Below are 19,138 nucleotides of genomic sequence, written 5' to 3' on the forward strand. Positions count from 1 at the left end.
CTGTGCACGCGACGCCCCCACCCCCCGCCGGGCGCGCGTGCTACAGAACGTACTTGGACCGCAGCCTAAGGATAGTGGCAAGCTAACCCTTTCACTTCTGGAGGGTCGTGCCACCTCTGTTACCACGGACCGTCCGGCACTGACGCATCATGTGACCGCACTTCTTAGGCTGCGCTTATAGTGACAGCGACGCAACGTCGTTTGAAAACATGTATTGAAGCCGTCATGTGTGCTTATAGTAGGAGCGGCGCGACTGATTGGTCGCGATAGCTGGAAGTCACTTGAATTTGATTTTTCCATCGACCATAGCGTGATGTCGGCGTTGCCGGCACTATAAGCGCCGCCAAAGGCTGCGGCCAGGCAGGGAGCTGGCGCTCATGCACGATGACGTCACGCGCTCCTACTCGGCCAGGTGATTTGTGGCCAGCTAGGTGCGCGCTGGGGGGGAGGCGATTTTGGGGGCGCGGCCATGATGTCACGGAGCTGGATCGCCCTCATTGGGCGAACCGCTCACGTGAAGCACTAGCGAGCGGCAGATACAAATTTGTTTGCTCTTCAAGCAGCTAAGCGCCGAGCATGCGCAGGCGCTCGCTCACGCTGGCCACACACATTGCAGCAATCTGTTTAATTGCAGCCAGCGTGAGCGCGCCCGCCCGCTCAGCGCCACCTTGGACAAGGCCTTAGGCTGTGCTTATAGTGCCGGCGATGCGACCGTCGCGTCAAAACAAATGCATTGTCGTCAGCACTTATAGTGCACGCGACGACGACAAAGCAACGGAGCGACAGTGCTACCAAAAATCTGGTAGTCACTGATATTTTATTTTTGAGGCGACGGTCTCCCCTTGCGGTCAATCAGGAGCTTCTGCGTCCCTTTGCCCTCCCCCTTTTCTGATGTCACTGGCCTTGTAGCCAGCGATGTCGCCAAACTTTAGATATAAACTTTCGCAACGGGTGACGTCATCGGTCGCGTCACAAGCACTATAAGCGCGGTCTTAAACATCATGCTATTCCGTCTGGATGTGATGTGCCCTGTACCCAGTCAGTGTGGTACGGGATGGAGCTCTGTTTGCGTACAGCCCCTAAAAATGAGCAGAGATCAATGAAGTACAGTGTATGTCATAAGGGCCAATGGGGACGGGTGGCACTTTTCTTGACGGACACCATACATCATTAGGTCACTTAAGGGGTTAAAGTAGCCCCCCGATCCCCTGTTTTTTATTTTTAAATGTACATGAAGTAGGGGTTCTCCTGTAATGCGTGATCCGCATTAATTTCAGCACTGGAGACGCCCTGGTTCCAGAGATAGCTGCCATGAAAGGTAGCGCCGGTGCTTCCTTGTATTTCAATCCCAAGCGTCACACGGGCCAAAAAGAAACAGGTGATGCAGGAGATTTATTTTTTATTTTTTTAAACTATCCTTTATTGTAAATTGACATATACATTGAAACAAAGTCTCATATAAAAGAAAACATGCTAAGTCTGCGTTTACAGTGCCGGCGACAGCGTGCGCTTGTCAAAACAAATGCATTGCTACCGTCGCGTGCGCTTATAGTAAGCGCGAGTCGAGACGGAGCGACGGTTTGGTCGCGATCGCTGGAAGTCATCTCTAGTTGATTTTTTCAGCGACTGCAGCCTGACGTCGCGTCGCCGTCACTATAAGCGTAGCCTTACATCAATGACATGGAAAGCCATACAATAATTTTGACTCTAAGTCTTTAGGTTATCTGACAGATCTATGAGAACTGACTTCTTACATGCTCTCTCGTATTTTCTCTTAACAGAAGATTATAAAATAAAACCAACCCAAACAGCAATCAAATCACAGCTGACATGCAGGAGATTTAAGATGCAATTTTGTTTCCTCTGGAGGGCATGGTACCAGCCTTGGTACTATCCTGTACTTAATTAATTTCAAACATATACAAGAGATATCCGCAATAAAAGAGTTTAAAACATTTTCTATCCAAAACTTAAATATCTGATTATCAGCTGCTATGCACACATGGTTAGTCAGCATTGATGGATATTTGAAGCCTGCGGACGAATGTGGACAATTCTTCTCCCTCCTTTTGGCGGAGAGCCTTGCTGGTGTAAGATTGAGTTAAGAGTTCCACTAACTCATGAACGGTAACGTCTCGTTCGGTGTCCCAGTGCATCCGTACCAGTTGGGCGGCCGGGGGCCAGAGGCATTCGACCAGCCTCTGTCTCTTGACGACTTCCGAGCACGACCACTCATCTATCACTGGGAGAGAGTGATCCCTCGAGGTCTCGAACCCTTCTTCTCCTAGAGCTGTGGGCACTATCCCGGAGATGGCCTTGAACTTTCTGTAATTCGGCGACTGTGAAGATATAGTTATGGCCTCCACTAGTTGCGGTAGGGTCACCCCCAGGGCGGGGCCGCCACTTGATAAGCGACTATCACTGGCAGGCCTTGGACTAGGGCCTGGGGTAGGTTGCTATTTTCCCTATCTGTTCGATATTTTGGATGCCATTAGCCTTTTATTTTAAAGGGGCACTATCCCTATCTTCAACATAATAAAGCAGGGGGTCCTGGTCTATGCTATTACTTTATGATCATCCCTATCTACTCTTCCTGAGGCTCCTCTCCTCGTCTTCCGGGAACATGACTTCCAGACCCTTCCCCCTATTTTATATCCCTTCTGACATCAGTATCTGTGAATAAAGAAAACACAGCACCAACTTCTAAATACAAACAGTGACTAAATATCCTGCTGCTGGATTGGGGGGGGGGGGTGATTCAAATCCTCCCAAAAAGTAATATATAGAGGAAAAAGGAATACCAGCGCGTGGGTTAATTATGTGCCCTAATGTGCAAAAACACTATGGGGCCTATGCAGAGAACAGCGCTAATAGCAATCTCGCCATTTTCCGGCGAAAATCGAGCTGAAAGCAGCAGAAAAAGGCACGTTTTAAAAAAAGCGCCATTTTTTTTCTTGAAATTCGCCGCGCCGCTGGAGAGATCCTAATCTCTCCAGTGTTTTTTTCTGCCGTATGCAGAGAGCCACGAACGCCATCTAGTGGCTGTTCGCGCCAAAAAAAGGCGCGATTTTCAACATTTTTCCTCTCCACCAAGCAGCTGGCGCTCCGCGACCGGTGGAGGGGGAAAAAAATAAATCGATTTTTTCCCCACTAGTTTCAACAGCGCTCATAGCGCTGGTTGAAACTCTCCATATGCAGAAAGGATTGTAAATGCAGTTTTATGCCCTTTCTGCATATGGAGAAAAAAACTCTCCAATAAAGGTAAATTTTATTCCCCTCTCCAATTATAATTAGCGCTGCTCTCTGCATGAGGCCCTATGTGTTTAAACCTATAAAACACAACTGTGTCGCTGTTGATCGCCACTTCTCACTCTACCACTTGCCCTCTTGACCCCATACCCTCCCATCTCCTAAAACCTCTTGCTCCTACTATAATCCCTACGCTCACACACATTTTGAACTCCTCCCTCTGCTCTGGAACCTTTCCATCCTCCAAACATGCAACAGTCATACCATTACTCAAAAACAGCAAGCTTGACCCTACCTGTCTTTCTAACTATCGACCTGTCTCCCTCCTGCCTTATGCCTCTAAACTCCTTGAACGTCTTGTATTCTCTCGCTTGCTCCATTTTCTCAACACCTATTCTCTCATAGACCCTCTACAATCTGACTTCCGCACTGCTCTCTCCACGGAAACAGCCCTCACTAAAATAACTGATGACCTCCATGCTGCCAAAGACAGAGGTCATTACACTCTGCTCATATTACTCGACCTCTCTGCAGCATTTGACACCGTGGACCACCCTCTTCTCCTTCACATTCTCCATACTCTTGGTATTCGGAACAAAGCTCTATCCTGGATCTCATCCTACCTCTCCCATCGTACTTTCAGTGTTTCTTCTGCTAACACCTCCTCCTCTATTGATCTCTCTGTGGGGGTACCCCAGGGCTCTATCCTGGGACCTCTTCTCTTTTCTCTGTACACACTCTCTAGGTGACCTAATAACATCTTTTGGGTTTAATTATCACCTCTATGCTGACGACACACAAATATACTTTTCAACACCCGACCTTACACCTGCTGTACAAACCAAAGTTTCTGAATGTCTCTCTGCTATATCATCCTGGATGGCCCTCTGCCGCCTTAAACTCAACATGGCTAAAACAGAGCTCCTCATACTTCCTCCCAAACTTGGCCCTACTACCTCCTTCCACATTACTGTTGGAACTACGATCATTCACCCAGTAGCCCAAGCACACTGCCTAGGGATCACACTCGACTCCTCTCTCACATTCGGCCCTCACATTCAAAACATTTCTAAAACCTGTCGCTTTTTCCTCCGCAATATAACAAAGATACGCCCTTTCCTCTGTTGTTCGACTGCTAAAACTCTGACTCAGGCCCTAATTCTCTCCCGTCTTGACTACTGTAACGTCCTGCTCTCCGGCCTTCCTGCCTCTCACCTGTCTCCCCTACAATCTATCCTAAACACTGCTGCCAGAGTCACGCTACTCTTTCCTAGATCTGTCTCAGCATCTCCCCTCATTAAATCCCACTCCTGGCTTCCGATGAAATCCCACATCTCACACTCCATTCTTCTCCTCACTTTTAAAGCTTTACACTCTTCTGCCCCTCCTTACATCTCAGCCCTAATTTCTCGTTATGCACCATCCAGACTCTTGCGTTCTTCTCAAGGATGTCTTCTTTCTACCCCCTTTGTATCTAAAGCCCCCTCCCACCTTAAACCTTTTTCACTGACTGCCCCACACCTCTGGAATGCCCTTCCCCTCAATACCCGACTAGCACCCTCTCTATCCACCTTTAAGACCCACCTTAAGGCACACTTGCTTAAAGAAGCATATGAATAGCACTGTGGATATTCTGAACACATGATACATAAAGCTTGGCCCCCTACAGACGCACTTACCAGAACTCCCTCCTACTGTCTCTGTACGTTCTCCCTACCTACCAATTAGACTGTAAGCTCCTCGGGGCAGGGACTCCTCTTCCTTAATGTTACTTTTATGTCTAAAGCACTTATTCCCATGATCTGTTATTTATATTATCTGTTATTTATTTGATTACCATGTGTATTACTACTGTGAAGCGCTATGTACATTAATGGCGCTATATAAATAAAGACATACAATACAATACACAACTATCCTATATACAGTGCAAAATATATCCAATCTCTGAAAAGTGCACTTACATAAACAAATGTCCAAGTGAAAATGTCCCGCAAATTAAGTCCACTTTGGAGAAAGTATCCACAGGTTAACTTGATCCAGATGATAGGTGTATATCTTCACACTTGTTCCACTTAAAGAAAAGAGAGAGAGACATGGCATAATAATGTTTATTACAGGAAAAGATAAAAGTAGGAACACTCACAAACGAGCTTTACAGCAGTGCATTGGTGCACAGCTTGCCAGCTCCTGTTGTCTTTGTTAGGCAGATCTTCCCTCACTGTGGAAGGCATTGCCGAAACGCGTCTGATGTGTTTTGGGCGCTCACAGCCACCATAGTTGTCTGAGAGCAGAGCTAATTCCTCATGCAGTCGCCGGAGCCTGGTCACGTGCGCTCGTGCACATCTGGAGCAGGAGAGGAGACACAGCCTGCTGGGAAGCAGAGAGGCCGGTGGAAAACCCACCTGCAAGGAAATCAACAGAGGACGAGTGAAGGAAGATCTTGGCACGGGTCAAGCTTGACAAAGGGCTTTTTGTGCCCGAGACGTCGCCCAATTGTTTCTAAATTTTTATAGTGGAGTGCTGTTGACAACTTTTCTGTTTACATGTACTGTACATGTTCCTGGTCTCGCGTGATCATCGACCATTCTACGTGCACCCACAACAAGCCAAGTTCCTCTGTGCATGATGTTTCTAATGTGCCTCAGTTCCTAATTTTTAGTATGTATGTTATATATATATAGTGTGGCAGGATGACTGTGGTTAGTGAGGAGGCAACACAGTTCTTCTAGTGAAATAATATGCTGGTGGTTTTATTTGTCCAAAAATATAACAAAACAATAGGTGCTCTGTCCCTTTAAGTAAAACAAAACATAAACAAAAGCCTATCCCCTTTAGGGAAACTAACTAAACAAAGTTAAGCCTATCTCCCCTGCTGGTTAACTAAACTAGACCAGACCAACAGTATTTGGCAATACCACTTGGCTCTTTACCTGGGAGCTTTATTCCATTCGGGACAGCATAAGTATGAGCAGCCTGTGTCTGTCTGTCAGCTCTCCTCTGTCTTCTCTCAGTGCCTGGGAGAGACTGCCGCCCCAGAGGCATTTCCTCTTCCCCTTTTTAAAAGCAGGTGAGATCACTTAATTAGGATAAACTGTGACCTGTCTAACTAGTGGAGTTAACTCGTCGCATACTGGAAAGAAGGCATAATGCAACCTCCTACTAATATATACAGAGTCTATACTCTGTCACAATAGATATATATGGGTTATAATAAATGTCAGAAACTATTATATTACTAATAACTACCATGACTCCACTTTGTCTCCCTTATTCCTTTTTATGACAAACAGACTGCCAAAATCAGATAGTAGGCATTTCTCACATACGCAGCAAGAAAAATTGTATTGTTAGATTCAGCAAATCACCAAGGTCGGCACAAGCTGAGGAAGCAGATCTCAGAGCGTGAGAAGTGAATAGATAGATGAAAGTATGATATTAGAGCATACAATTGGATGGAACAGATAACATAAATCTAAAAGTTACCAAGTGTTGTGTGAAACCTGCTATGTTGATGTAGATCAATGTTATCTTTTAAACCAGCAAAATATGTATAATATTTCTATTTGCTATTGCAGTCACTTAGGAAGAAGTGTTTTGTGTCTGTTTTAGACCATTCTAACCTATAGGGAGGCATGTAAGGTGGTCCTTTGTTCTGCTAGGTGGATGATTTGTTGAAGACCAATATATTTATGTCAGTATCTTGAGTGGGTAAGTTAGTTTTCCCACTTCTAAATGTAATCTGTAAAGCTTTCATACAGTATACTGTACATGGAATGTCTCACCTGAAAGAGTCTTGACTTTCTGTCTCTTACACCCTCTAATACCATTATAATCAAGATAGCTGCACTCAGTGAGGTCATGAGGAAGTGGAAGAATTTCCCACAAACTTGACTATGGTATCAAACTTACAAACTTTCAATCCCACTTTAAACTTACATCTTGACCTTTTCACACAACTGACCATATTCATGTCCTCTGAATTTGTTTGTCTACTGTCACTCTCTTAGGAATCTATCTTAACTCTTAGGCATCTATGTGTGCATGCATATTTTTATTTATGTACTGTAGTGACAATCACCTTTGTACATTAGTATAAAATTGATTATAATTGATTATATTATAGTGTAGAGCAGAACACTTCAACATGCTTCTGTGGGCCAAATTCAACCCCCAAAGGTTGACAACTCTAAAACGCTAAGGTGATTGTCTTGAATGTATGTACATCTAAATGTTGCTGGTGTATCATATTGCATAATTACTTTGTCCCTGGTCCTCCCTTTTTTTTTCTGTACCCCATCAAAAGTTTCAATAAAAAATAAGTTGGGAAAAAAAGCCATGGTGACAAAAAAAAACCACAGTGCAGATTGTATAAATGCTTAAAAAATGTTGAAGCATGGAATTTCTTAAGTAGAGGAACAGATATATGATATACTGAACAGATACATTACTGAAAACATGTCCGCAAAGCAAAATTCTGTAGATCAAACCCTATTTTCCCATTGACTTCCATTATATAATTGGAGATTTGTTGACAACAGGACAGTCCAAAGCCAACAACATAATAGTAAATTTAGACGCCGAAAAGGCATTCGACAAAATTACATGGGCACATATCACCAGGACTCTCCAGGCACAAAACTATGGGGGAAACTTTACAACATTAATCCAAAAAATTGTTTTAGAACCGCTCATGCTGATATATTATTTAATGAAAGTGTATATGTAGTAATAATAAGGTGCATGAGGATAAATTGGAAGCACAGAAAAATTATCCAAAGGTAAAGAAGATTCCTTTTATTGCACTCAATATTATATTATTTTAACAGATATAGGATAAAATTGTCCTAGCAAAACAAGCAGATCTGATAGCCCTTAAGGCAACAATAGCACACTTGTTTTTCTAGGACAATTTTGTCCTATATCTGTTAAAATAATATAATATTGAGTGCAATAAGAGGAATCTTCTTTATCCCTTTGGATAATTTTTGTGTGCAACATTAATCCAAACAATATACAACTCCCCCAAAACTTATATCACACCTAATGCACTGAACTTTGAACTTTTCACGTTACAACGGGGAACAAGGCAGGGCTGTCCCCTATTCCCAATGCTATTTGATATAGCTCTGGAACCCCTAATTCGACACCTAAAAAAAATGGAGGAATTTAAGGGTATTCAAATAGGTGACAAAGAACTAAAAATCGCAGCATTTGCAGACGATATGCTCCTTTTCATTTCAAACCCTCAAAAGGCAATACCCGCAATCATAGAGGCAATACAAATATACGGCAAAATCTCAGGCATTACCATAAACTACGAAAAATCAGAGGCACTAGCTCTAGATTACAATAAAAAGATAGTGGTAGGGCCCCTTCTCATTTAAATGGGCCAAAAAATCAAATTACATTCCTTGGGGTACTCATCCCGAGTGATATCCATCAATTATATAATATTAATGTCAGGCCATTGATAGATAACATCACACAAACGCTTCGAAAATTGCAGAACTTAAGCGTAACATTTCTGGGGAGATGCCACCTGGTGAAGACGACAATCTTCCCAAAAATCCTATATATACTACAGATGCTGCCAATTATAATAAGAGATAAAGACGAAAAAGCTCTAAACAAAGCATTTCAAATTTTTATATGGAAAAACAAAAAGCCTACAATTAGTATGGCAAAACTACAGCAACATAAAAGAAACGGAGGTGTAAACCTACCCTTACTTAAAATGTACAATTTGGCCACTCTTGAGATATGCGGGAGACTGGATAAACCATACAAACTATTTCACAACATATGAAATCGATCAACAACTGTGCCCAGATATAAACTTGGCATATTTGTTACACATGCCTTCCCAGGAGGTTCCAAGAGCTATACAAGAAAATCTGTTACTATTTAGCACATATAAAGCGTAGTACAGAGCTAGGAAAATGCTCTCTCTACAAAGAAACAAGTTGCTATTCCTACCGCTTACTAAACACCTGCAGTTTCAGGACGGGAAAGCGAATTACTCTTTTTTAGACTGGCAAAAGAAGGGAATCCTTGGTATAGGGCAGCTCCGGCATAAACTAAATCACACAATTTACTCATTCCAGCAACTGGAAGATAACTATGCGCTACCTAACACACAATTCTTCGCATATTTACAAGGCAGGCACTACGCGCTGACCTCACTAAACAATTTATCAACAGCAGATAGAGACAACCAACTTGACGCTCTTTTCCACATGGCAAAATATAGGAAAATTTCAATATCTAAATTTTATCAATGTCTGAAGAAAACATTACATTTTGATGATAACACATGATGAATTGGAGCTTGGTTAATAGACTGCCCAAACCTAAGTATTGAGACTAAGTATCATGAGACAGTTCGGGGAATCGTTAAAAATCATCCCATCACAGTATACCAGGAAATGCACTATAACATTCTACATAGGACATATTTATCCTACAAATTTATATACAAAGCAAAATGATCACAGGACAGTAGATGTACAAAGTGCGCCGCCACAGAGGCAGATATTATACACTGCCTATGGAACTGCCCAGTGGTCTTCGAGTTCTGGTCAAGAATAGGCGAGTACTGCAAAGATTCTCTAAATATAACAATCCTTATAAATCCCGAATATGCGATTTTTAATACTATAAACCTAAACGCTGAAGGGGCAAGAGGGGACCAAACTGATAACAGGAAACTCAAACAAATCATAGCTATGGCCGCAAGGAAAATGATCTTACAACAATGGATACATAACACTTCCCCATCTCTGCAGCTGTGGAGAGAAAAAAATGTTTGGTATATTTACATTAGACTTGGTGGAAGCAATGACGGACAAAGAAAATAAATCGTAACGATTCTTCCAAATCTGGGAAAGCTTCTTTGCCACACAGTCAGATGAGACAAAGGCACAAATCCAAGAAAACTTTCAACCCTCAACATGTTATGAAACAAGCACACTAACAAGGAATCCCCCAATAAGACTCTAAACACTACAGGTACACTATTTCAGCAGCCAAGGACCTGGGGGTGGGAAGGGACATAACAGGACTACTGATGGGACCATAAGACATGGGGAATAAACTGTTTAAGGCATCAGACGGATGGGAAAGGGGTGTACAGGAGTGGCGAAGAGGGTATAATTATACAACTATGAGATTGAAGAGTTTTTTATATAAATATCTTAGTCAGACTGACAAAGGCCTAAAACAGCCAAAGCAAGAGCTGGAGTTTACTACCAAGAGGGTAGAAGTAGAGGTTAAAGTGAGACAATTGGTTGACATTGTACAGTTAAAATGTTCACAAGTTCAGTTAAAGGTTAAAGTGTTACTACAATAAAGATAAAAAGGAATTTTTTCAAAACGAATATTGTACGAAAGAGACACATGTATAAGAAACCCACTGTATCATGCATGAAAAGCATGTATTTCATGTATAAGTCTGCACAATTTCCAATAAAAAGAATTTGCAACAAAAAAAAAGTAAACGCATATAAGGTTCTTTATCAATAGTACTTAACCCTGGTGCAGTTCTCAAGGATGTTCCCCGGAACCTCTCCCATTTGCCCGAAGGGTTGTGGCCAGTAGGCTATGTTGCCCTGGTTCCCCCACAACTAAAGGGGCTACCGGTAATGCCGTTACCTGTTGGCTCACAGAAGGCCTAAGACTCCGCCACTTGGTGACTGTGTCTGTCTCGGTGCAGCGCCTCCACCTGATAGAGATCCTTACGCAGCAGGATAAGCAACTCCCAGGAACAATACCAGTAATGCGCACACACACACACACACACACACACACACGTGTGTGTATACACATACATATATACATACATATATATATATATATATATCAACCTTTACTGTACACACTAATAATAGTACCCTGTACCACACAGTATAATAACCACCAGTAAGTGTCCCCAAAGTACATTGGGTGCCAGGCATCAATACCCTGATGTCTTTTTCCCAATGTCAAGGCCCACCCAAAGTGTAGGAGATAGCGCTATCTTGTGGAATGTTGGTGCACTTAGTTGAGGTACCTGCTGGGTACTCCAGTACACGGTGCAGCCGACTTAGCAGCAGGGATCTGCTTGATCCAGTGATGCAGTCATCCGCATCTGCGTAGGGTGAGCTCCGGTAGGAAGGTGTCACCTTTCAGAGTCTCATAATGAAGATGGTCTGGTCCCAGACTACAGGCCGCAATCACCACGCGACGTCTTCCTCTGTGTCCCTGACACTACTCAGTAAATGCTGAAGCGTCCCTATCTGGAGCCTTCCCTGAAGCAACGACAAGCTCACTTGAGTGGGGCCTATCTGGGACCTAAGGGGGTATCTGGCCTAGTCTGAGTGCCACTGACACTCAGACCCTACCTTTCCCTTCTCTATCCTGGCTCCGCTTGGTGTGGTCCTGCTGAGCGTGCCAAATGTATATTTTCCTAAGCAGGGGAATCCCGCTGCGCTGTTGGCTGGTTCGCATCATGTGTCCCTACTCTCAGAGGCTCATGGGAGTTGCAGTTTCCTTGCGGAGCTATGTGTCTAATGGCTGCCACTCCGTCTAAGCTACTGCGCATGCACGAGCTGAAATGGCCGCCGCAACTAGCTTCTGAACATGAGCACTGATGCCCAAAATGGCTGCACCCTATCGGCGTCCCACCACAGAGCTCCCGGCCACCCGGTCGCCACTCCTGCAGCCCCCTCACAACGGCGCAATCTCCCTGCATTCCCACCGGAGGCGTCTCCGTAGCCGCCCCCCTCCTGCAGCCCGGAGGTAAGAGGAGGACCTGGCTACAGCTAATATTCTCCAGATGTGGTGGTCCTGTCCCAGGGTGTCTCTACTTTGAGCTAGGGAACATACATTGGAAATAAATGTCTGTATAAATGTCTGAAACGCTGTATCCATGGTCCTGTTTACTAAATATGCCTTCTCAGGATTTTGACAAGCATGCCAACAAGCTAATCTTAAACATCATGACAACAGCCAGGCTTGCTTTAGCCCTACACTGGCTAAAACCAGATATCCCTTCCATGGTGCATATAACAAATACGATTTGGTCTATTCTCCAAATGGAGAGGATGACAGGCTTCCTAAGGGATTCCTGCTGATTCCTGATTGTCAGGAATCGGCGTTCTCCTCGCTCCCCACACAGAGCACACCCTCCCCGCAGGGAGCCCCTGGACACACAAAACAATCCTGCCTTACCGGCCTCCACGGCTCCTCGCCCCTGCCGCCGTCGCTGGATCACTCCCCTCGGCGATTCCTCTGCTCAGCGCCGGGCGCGCCCACGCCCTCCTGCACACACACCTGCACCATCCACTGGCTCGGTTCACACGCGTACACGAGTTACGGAGCACGCTCAGTCTGCACACTCTTCTTCCCATCCCCCGGACCTCAGGCTCCGCCCCCGCACACTGCACGGGCATACTCAGGTTACCAACAAGACTCACCTGGCCTGTTATGCCTGCACCAATCTGCAGTGTCTCCCTGTAGCTCTTCCTGTCCCGCCTCTGTTCCTAATTGGACCTTCCTGTTTTATCTAGCTCCTCTCTGCTCTCAGTCTTTGCTCGACATAGTCTCTGTATGGAAGTACTTCTGGATTCTCTCAGTGTTTTCACAGGTTCTGACGCAGCTCGTACAACTACCCCCTCTGGCTCTCGATCTCGGCACTCCTTGGACAACGCTCACTCTGGTAACCCCTTGAACACGGCTTGGACTACGACCTATCTCCACTCTCCACTCCCTGACTTCGGCAAGGCATCATTCACTCTATCTCTACAACCGGTACCGGCAAGTATTGTCTACCTTACTACACCTGGCCTGGCAACGCTTCATACCACACTCCGGACACACTCCCTTTGCTGCGGGTGCGTGTATTACCACTTCCCCCTTCAGCTCAGGGGACGGGTCTGGTCTGCGGGCAGCACCGGCGTAACATTATGTCGAGCCCACAAGATGCAGACCAGACCGAACTTCAACAGTTTCTCTCCAATCTGTTTCAGCAAAACCAGGCCATGGCGGATCAAATTGTGGCACTTACACGCCAGATCTCAGTACTCTCAGACAGGGTACCGACCGCGACTCTGCCAGATGTAAGCCCCCACTCTGCAAGCGCAGTTAGCAGCTCAGATGTAAGGATTTCTCTCCCCAAGCCTTATGCAGGTGAACCGCAAGATTGTAGGGGTTTCCTAAACCAGTGTGAGGTGCAGTTTGAAATGGCCCCCCATCTCTACAATACTGATCGCAAGAAGGTAGCCTACATTTATAACCTCCTCACTAGCAGCGCCCTGGCTTGGGCTTCCCCGGTTTGGGAGCGACGTTCTGACCTTACCCAAGATTACCCGGCATTTAAAGCCGAGTTTCAACAAGTATTCGATTCTCCCGCTCGTCGGGAGATGGCATCTGTTTCTCTCCTCCAGATCACTCAGGGACGGCGAATGGTGACGCAGTATGCTCTGGAATTCCGGACTCTAGCAGCCGAGATTAACTGGGGACAAGAGGCTCTCGTCTCCATGTTCTGGCAAGGCCTGGCAGATCCCATCAAGGATGAACTCTCTCGCCAATCCAGGCCGGATCAATTGGAGGTCCTCATTGATTTGGCTGTCCGAGTGGATCAACGTATCCAGGTACGCCGCTCAGAGCGTCAGCGCACTCGCGTCCATAACTTTCAAGTTCCATTCTCCAGTACTCCCAGCAACACTCCTGCTCCCCCAAGTGCTACCATACCTCTTCGTCCTGCACTGGAGTTGCCAGAGCCAATGCAATTGGGGGTACAACGCATACACACACTGATACGGCAGTTCCGCCACGCCGGGGGATTGTGTTTCTACTGCGGATCCATGGAACATCTGGTTCGGGAGTGTCCTCTGCGTCCGCGAAACAGGAACACCCAGTGAGTACAGAGGGGCTCTCTCTGGGTGTAATGTCTCCACGTCCCCTTTCTAAAGGTGAACTCCCTAAGAAACTTACATTTCTAGTCTCCCTTTCAGGCGATAAGTTCAAGACTTCTACCGCCGCTTTCATTGTCTCAGGAGCTGGAGGAAACTTCGTGGATCTTGAATTCGCCAGGTTAAACCGCATACCACTCGTGAGAAAGAAGGTTCCCATCGCACTCGTCGGTATCGATGGACGTCCTCTTACCCCGGCCCACATCTCCTTAGAGACGGCTCCCTTGCTTCTGTCCTCACATCTGCACAAGGAGATTTTAGTTCTCGATGTCATTCACGCTCCTGGGATACCCATCACCCTTGGTCTTCCTTGGCTACAGCTTAACAATCCTCTCATTGACTGGACTTCCTCTGCTCCCATTTCCTGGAGGCCGAGGTCAGGCGAGACTCATCAACTGCTGGCCAATACCTCTGTTCCCGAAGTTATTCTACCTTCCGTTTACCATCAATTCCGGGACGTTTTCAATAAGGTACAGCCAGACCTCTTGCCGCCACACAGGACTTACGATTGTCCGATCGATCTAGTTCCAGGTTACTCCCTACCCAAGTCCAAAACCTATCCCTTGTCGTTACCAGAATCTCACGCTATGGATGAATATATCCAGGAGAATCTCAAGAAAGGCTTTATTCGTCACTCCAATTCCCCAGCAGGGGCTGGATTTTTCTTCGTCAAGAAAAAGGACGGGTCGTTGAGGCCTTGCATCGACTACAGGGGTTTAAACCACATCACTATTAAAAATCATTACCCCCTTCCCCTTATTACCGAACTGTTCGATAAATTACAGGGGGCCAAGATTTTTTCCAAGTTTGATCTACGTGGTGCCTATAACCTGGTGTGCATCAGGAAGGGGGATGAATGGAAGACGGCCTTCAACACGCGTAGTGGACACTACAAATATCTGGTAATGCCTTTCGGCTTATGTAATGCTCCCGCTGTCTTCCAGGATTTCATCAACGACGTCTTTCGTAAGGTACTCAATATTTTTGTTATTGTATACTTGGATGATATCCTGATTTTTTCCAAAGATCTCCAGGACCATATACGCCACACCTCCTACGTCCTTTCCCGTCTCCGTGAACACCATTTGTACGCCAAACTGGAGAAGTGCACCTTTCATCAGACCTCTACTCCGTTCCTGGGGTACATCATTTCCGATGAGGGGTTTATGATGGACTCCGGTAAACTTCAAGCAGTCACTGAATGGCCAAGACCCAACTCTCTCAAGGCCATACAACGTTTTTTAGGGTGCGCTAATTACTATCGTAAGTTTATACGGAGTTTTTCCACCATTGTGGCACCCCTCACTGCGCTCACCAAAAAAGGAGCTGATCCTTCTGCTTGGTCATCCGAGGCCATCTCCGCCTTCGAGACACTCAAGGAAGCCTTTATATCCGCACCTATTCTCCGTCATCCCAACATCGAACTTCCCTTCATCCTGGAGGTCGACGCTTCTGATTGCGGCGCTGGTGCCGTTCTTTCCCAGAGACCCACGCCCCAAGATAAGTTACATCCTTGTGCATATTTTTCCAAGAAATTCTCGTCTGCCGAGAGGAACTATGACGTGGGTAACAGGGAACTTCTGGCCGTGAAGATGGCTCTTCAAGACTGGAGACACCTGCTGGAGGGGTCGAAAGAACCGTTTACTATTCTCATGGACCACAAGAACCTTCTTTACATAGAGAACGCTCGACGCCTTGGTCCACGACAGGCTCGTTGGGCTCTTTTTTTTCCTCGATTCGATTTTCACCTTTCCTATATCCCCGGGACCAAGAACGTAAAGGCAGACGCACTCTCCCGAATACATTCTTCTGAAGAGAGGTCAGAGGAATCTTTGGAGACTATCCTTCCACATGAGAGGATTCTCGCCACGTCTTCTTTCAAGAATCTTGACAAGATTTTGCACTCCCAGAGACGCATTCCCAAGGACTTGGTCATTCCCGACAACAAACTCTTTGTACCATCCAAATTTGTTCCAGAGGTCCTGTCTTGGGGTCACTCCTCTAAATCTGCAGGTCATCCAGGTTTTAAGAAGACTACTGATCTCATTCGTCCGAATTTCTGGTGGCCAAGGATGTCTCAAGATATTCTGGAGTTTACCCGCGCATGCCCCACGTGCGCTCAAAGCAAGACTCTCCGTCAAAAGCCTCAGGGTTTTCTGTTACCCCTTCCAGTTCCCGACCGCCCCTGGTCCCACATTTCTATGGACTTCATCGTGGAGTTGCCCAGGTCCAGAGGAATGAACACTATCTTGGTGGTCGTGGACAGGTTCTCGAAGATGTCCCATTTCATTCCACTTAAAGGATTACCCACCTCCCCCGCCCTTGCTGATATCTTTACGGAGCAGATTTTCCGGATTCATGGGATCCCTTCGTCCATTGTTTCTGACAGAGGTTCTCAGTTCGTATCCAAATTTTGGAGAGCTTTCACGAAGAGATTGGGCATCTCTTCTTCTTTCTCTTCCGCCTATCATCCTCAGTCCAATGGACAAATGGAGAGAATCAATCAATCCCTGGAGAAGTACCTGAGATGTTTTATATCCGATTTCCAGGATGATTGGGCTCAACTCCTCTCTTGGGCAGAGTATGCCGTCAATTCTGCAAAAAACGAGTCCACCCGGGAGTCGCCCTTCTTTATAAATTATGGGTTCCACCCTCCCTGTCTTCCCATCCCCAACATTCCTTCTGGAGTACCAGCCGTAGATTAATGCATTTCTTCCCTCCAAACCGCATGGTCCAGGATTCAGTCTACCCTTCTCAACTCCTCCCGCAGATCGAAACTACAGGCCGATCGTCGTCGTCGTTCGGCGTCCAGTTACAAACCAGGGGATTTGGTATGGCTATCCTCTAGGAATATCCACCTCAAGGTACCATCTCCTAAACTGGCACCTAAGTTCCTGGGTCCCTTCCCTATTTGTGAACAAATCAATCCCGTGGCATTCCGGCTCCAACTACCACCCAGTATGAAGATTCCCAATGTCTTTCATGTGTCCCTCTTAAAACCATTTATCTCCAGTCACTTCTTTCCGGATCAGACTCGTAAACCGGATCCCATTACTGTACAAAATAACGAGGAATACGAAGTTCACTCTCTTTTGGATTCTCGCCTATCCAGGGGTCAGCTCCAGTTCTTGGTGCAGTGGAAGGGCTTTGGCCCTGAAGAGAGATCCTGGGTACCTTCAAAGGACATTCATGCCCCGGCCCTTCTTAAGTCCTTCAGGAAAAAGTTTCCAGAGAAACCGTTCTTGGACCGTCCTGAGGCCGTTCCTGAAGAGGGGGGTACTGTCAGGAATCGGCGTTCTCCTCGCTCCCCACACAGAGCACTCCCTCCCCGCAGGGAGCCCCTGGACACACAAAACAATCCTGCCTTACCGGCCTCCACGGCTCCTCGCCCCTGGCCGCCGTCGCGGGATCACTCCCCTCGGCGATTCCTCTGCTCAGCGCCGGGCGCGCCCACGCCCTCTTGCACACACACCTGCACCATCCACTGGCTCGGTTCAGACGCGTACACGAGTTACGGAGCACGCTCAGTCTGCACACTCTTATTCCCGTCCCCCGGACCTCAGGCTCCGCCCCCGCACACTGAACGGGCATACTCAGGTTACTAACAAGACTCACCTGGCCTGTTATGCCTGCACCAATCTGCAGTGTCTCCCTGTAGCTCTTCCTGTCCCGCCTCCGTTCCTAATTGGACCTTCCTGCTTTATCTAGCTCCTCTATGCTCTCAGTCTTTGCTCGACATAGTCTCTGTATGGAAGTACTTCTGGATTCTCTCAGTGTTTTCACAGGTTCTGACGCAGCTCGTACGACTACCCCCTCTGGCTCTCGATCTCGGCACTCCTTGGACAACGCTCACTCTGGTAACCCCTTGAACACGGCTTGGACTACGACCTATCTCCACTCTCCACTCCCTGACTTCGGCAAGGCATCATTCACTCTATCTCTACAACCGGTACCGGCAAGTATTGTCGACCTTACTACTCTTGGCCTGGCAACGCTTCATACCACACTCCGGACACACTCCCTTTGCTGCGGGTGTGTGTATTACCACTTCCCCCTTCAGCTCAGGGGACGGGTCTGGTCTGGGGGCAGCACCGACATAACACTGATAAGGTCTGGCTGCTGTGGATGATTTATCATTGTATCCGAGACTCAGCCGCTCAGATATTGGACAGCTCCTTAGTCCTACATTTGGCAGAACCATGCCAGCCCTGTCTCACCATGCCCCCACCCCCCGCCCCCCCCTAACAGTAGGGGGGGGGTAAGACTTGTAACTTTGTAACATTGCACCAACATGTATATTTCAAACTGATTTGATCTCGGAGCCCTTGCACTCTCCCTCCAACATGTCTCCACCCCCCTCCCCCCCACCTGTGCAACCTAATTTTTGTATGATTATTGTATTTTGGAAAAATCAATAAAATATAAGTATCAAAAATAAAACCACCATTTACAATCTGTTGGCAATTGTGTCTGTTTATGTTGTGCAGTCTAATTTAATCTGATACAAGTATTAAAACATTTTTTTTGTCATAAATAATTAGAAGTGGTCCCACCATCCAGCTCCAGTTTTAAGTTCAAGTTCCACTTAGGTCCTAGCTAGCCCATAGTAAAATAAAACAGGGTGCATAATACTTCTATTAGAACCTCGTCTTTGCAATTTTATTTAGTAAATACACCTTTAAATTATCAATAGTTAGTAAAATGCTAAGTAACATACAGATACACAATAGCCATCTGCATCTCAATTGAACGACTTGAACTATTACACCCATCTAGCAGTAGCTATACTGCCTTGTTTTATTGAAATTATGCTGTGCCTTAAAATTCTTGGCAAAGCAATACCCTGCAGGTTTTCCTAACAATGAAATGGAGGTTTAAAAATGACTATTGGCACCATGATTATATAGTATATGAGCTTCTGAATAGTTGCCATTACA

The 19,138-nt window shown here is 46.1% G+C and overlaps 1 long non-coding RNA gene across 2 annotated transcripts in view; it reads left to right on the forward strand.

The window, feature by feature from the left end:
• The window catches only part of LOC142495191 (uncharacterized), a 3,172-nt gene extending 1,217 nt beyond the window's left edge, over window positions 1–1,955 (forward strand). For both annotated transcript variants that reach the window (XR_012801690.1, XR_012801691.1), the window contains exons 2-3: window positions 1,278–1,378; window positions 1,782–1,955. This is a non-coding gene — a long non-coding RNA (uncharacterized LOC142495191). The remainder of the gene's footprint in view (window positions 1–1,277; window positions 1,379–1,781) is intronic.
• The last annotated feature ends 17,183 nt before the right edge of the window (window positions 1,956–19,138 follow it).

The sequence above is a fragment of the Ascaphus truei genome, chromosome 5, assembly GCF_040206685.1.
Source record: "Ascaphus truei isolate aAscTru1 chromosome 5, aAscTru1.hap1, whole genome shotgun sequence".
Classification (NCBI taxonomy): domain Eukaryota; kingdom Metazoa; phylum Chordata; class Amphibia; order Anura; family Ascaphidae; genus Ascaphus; species Ascaphus truei.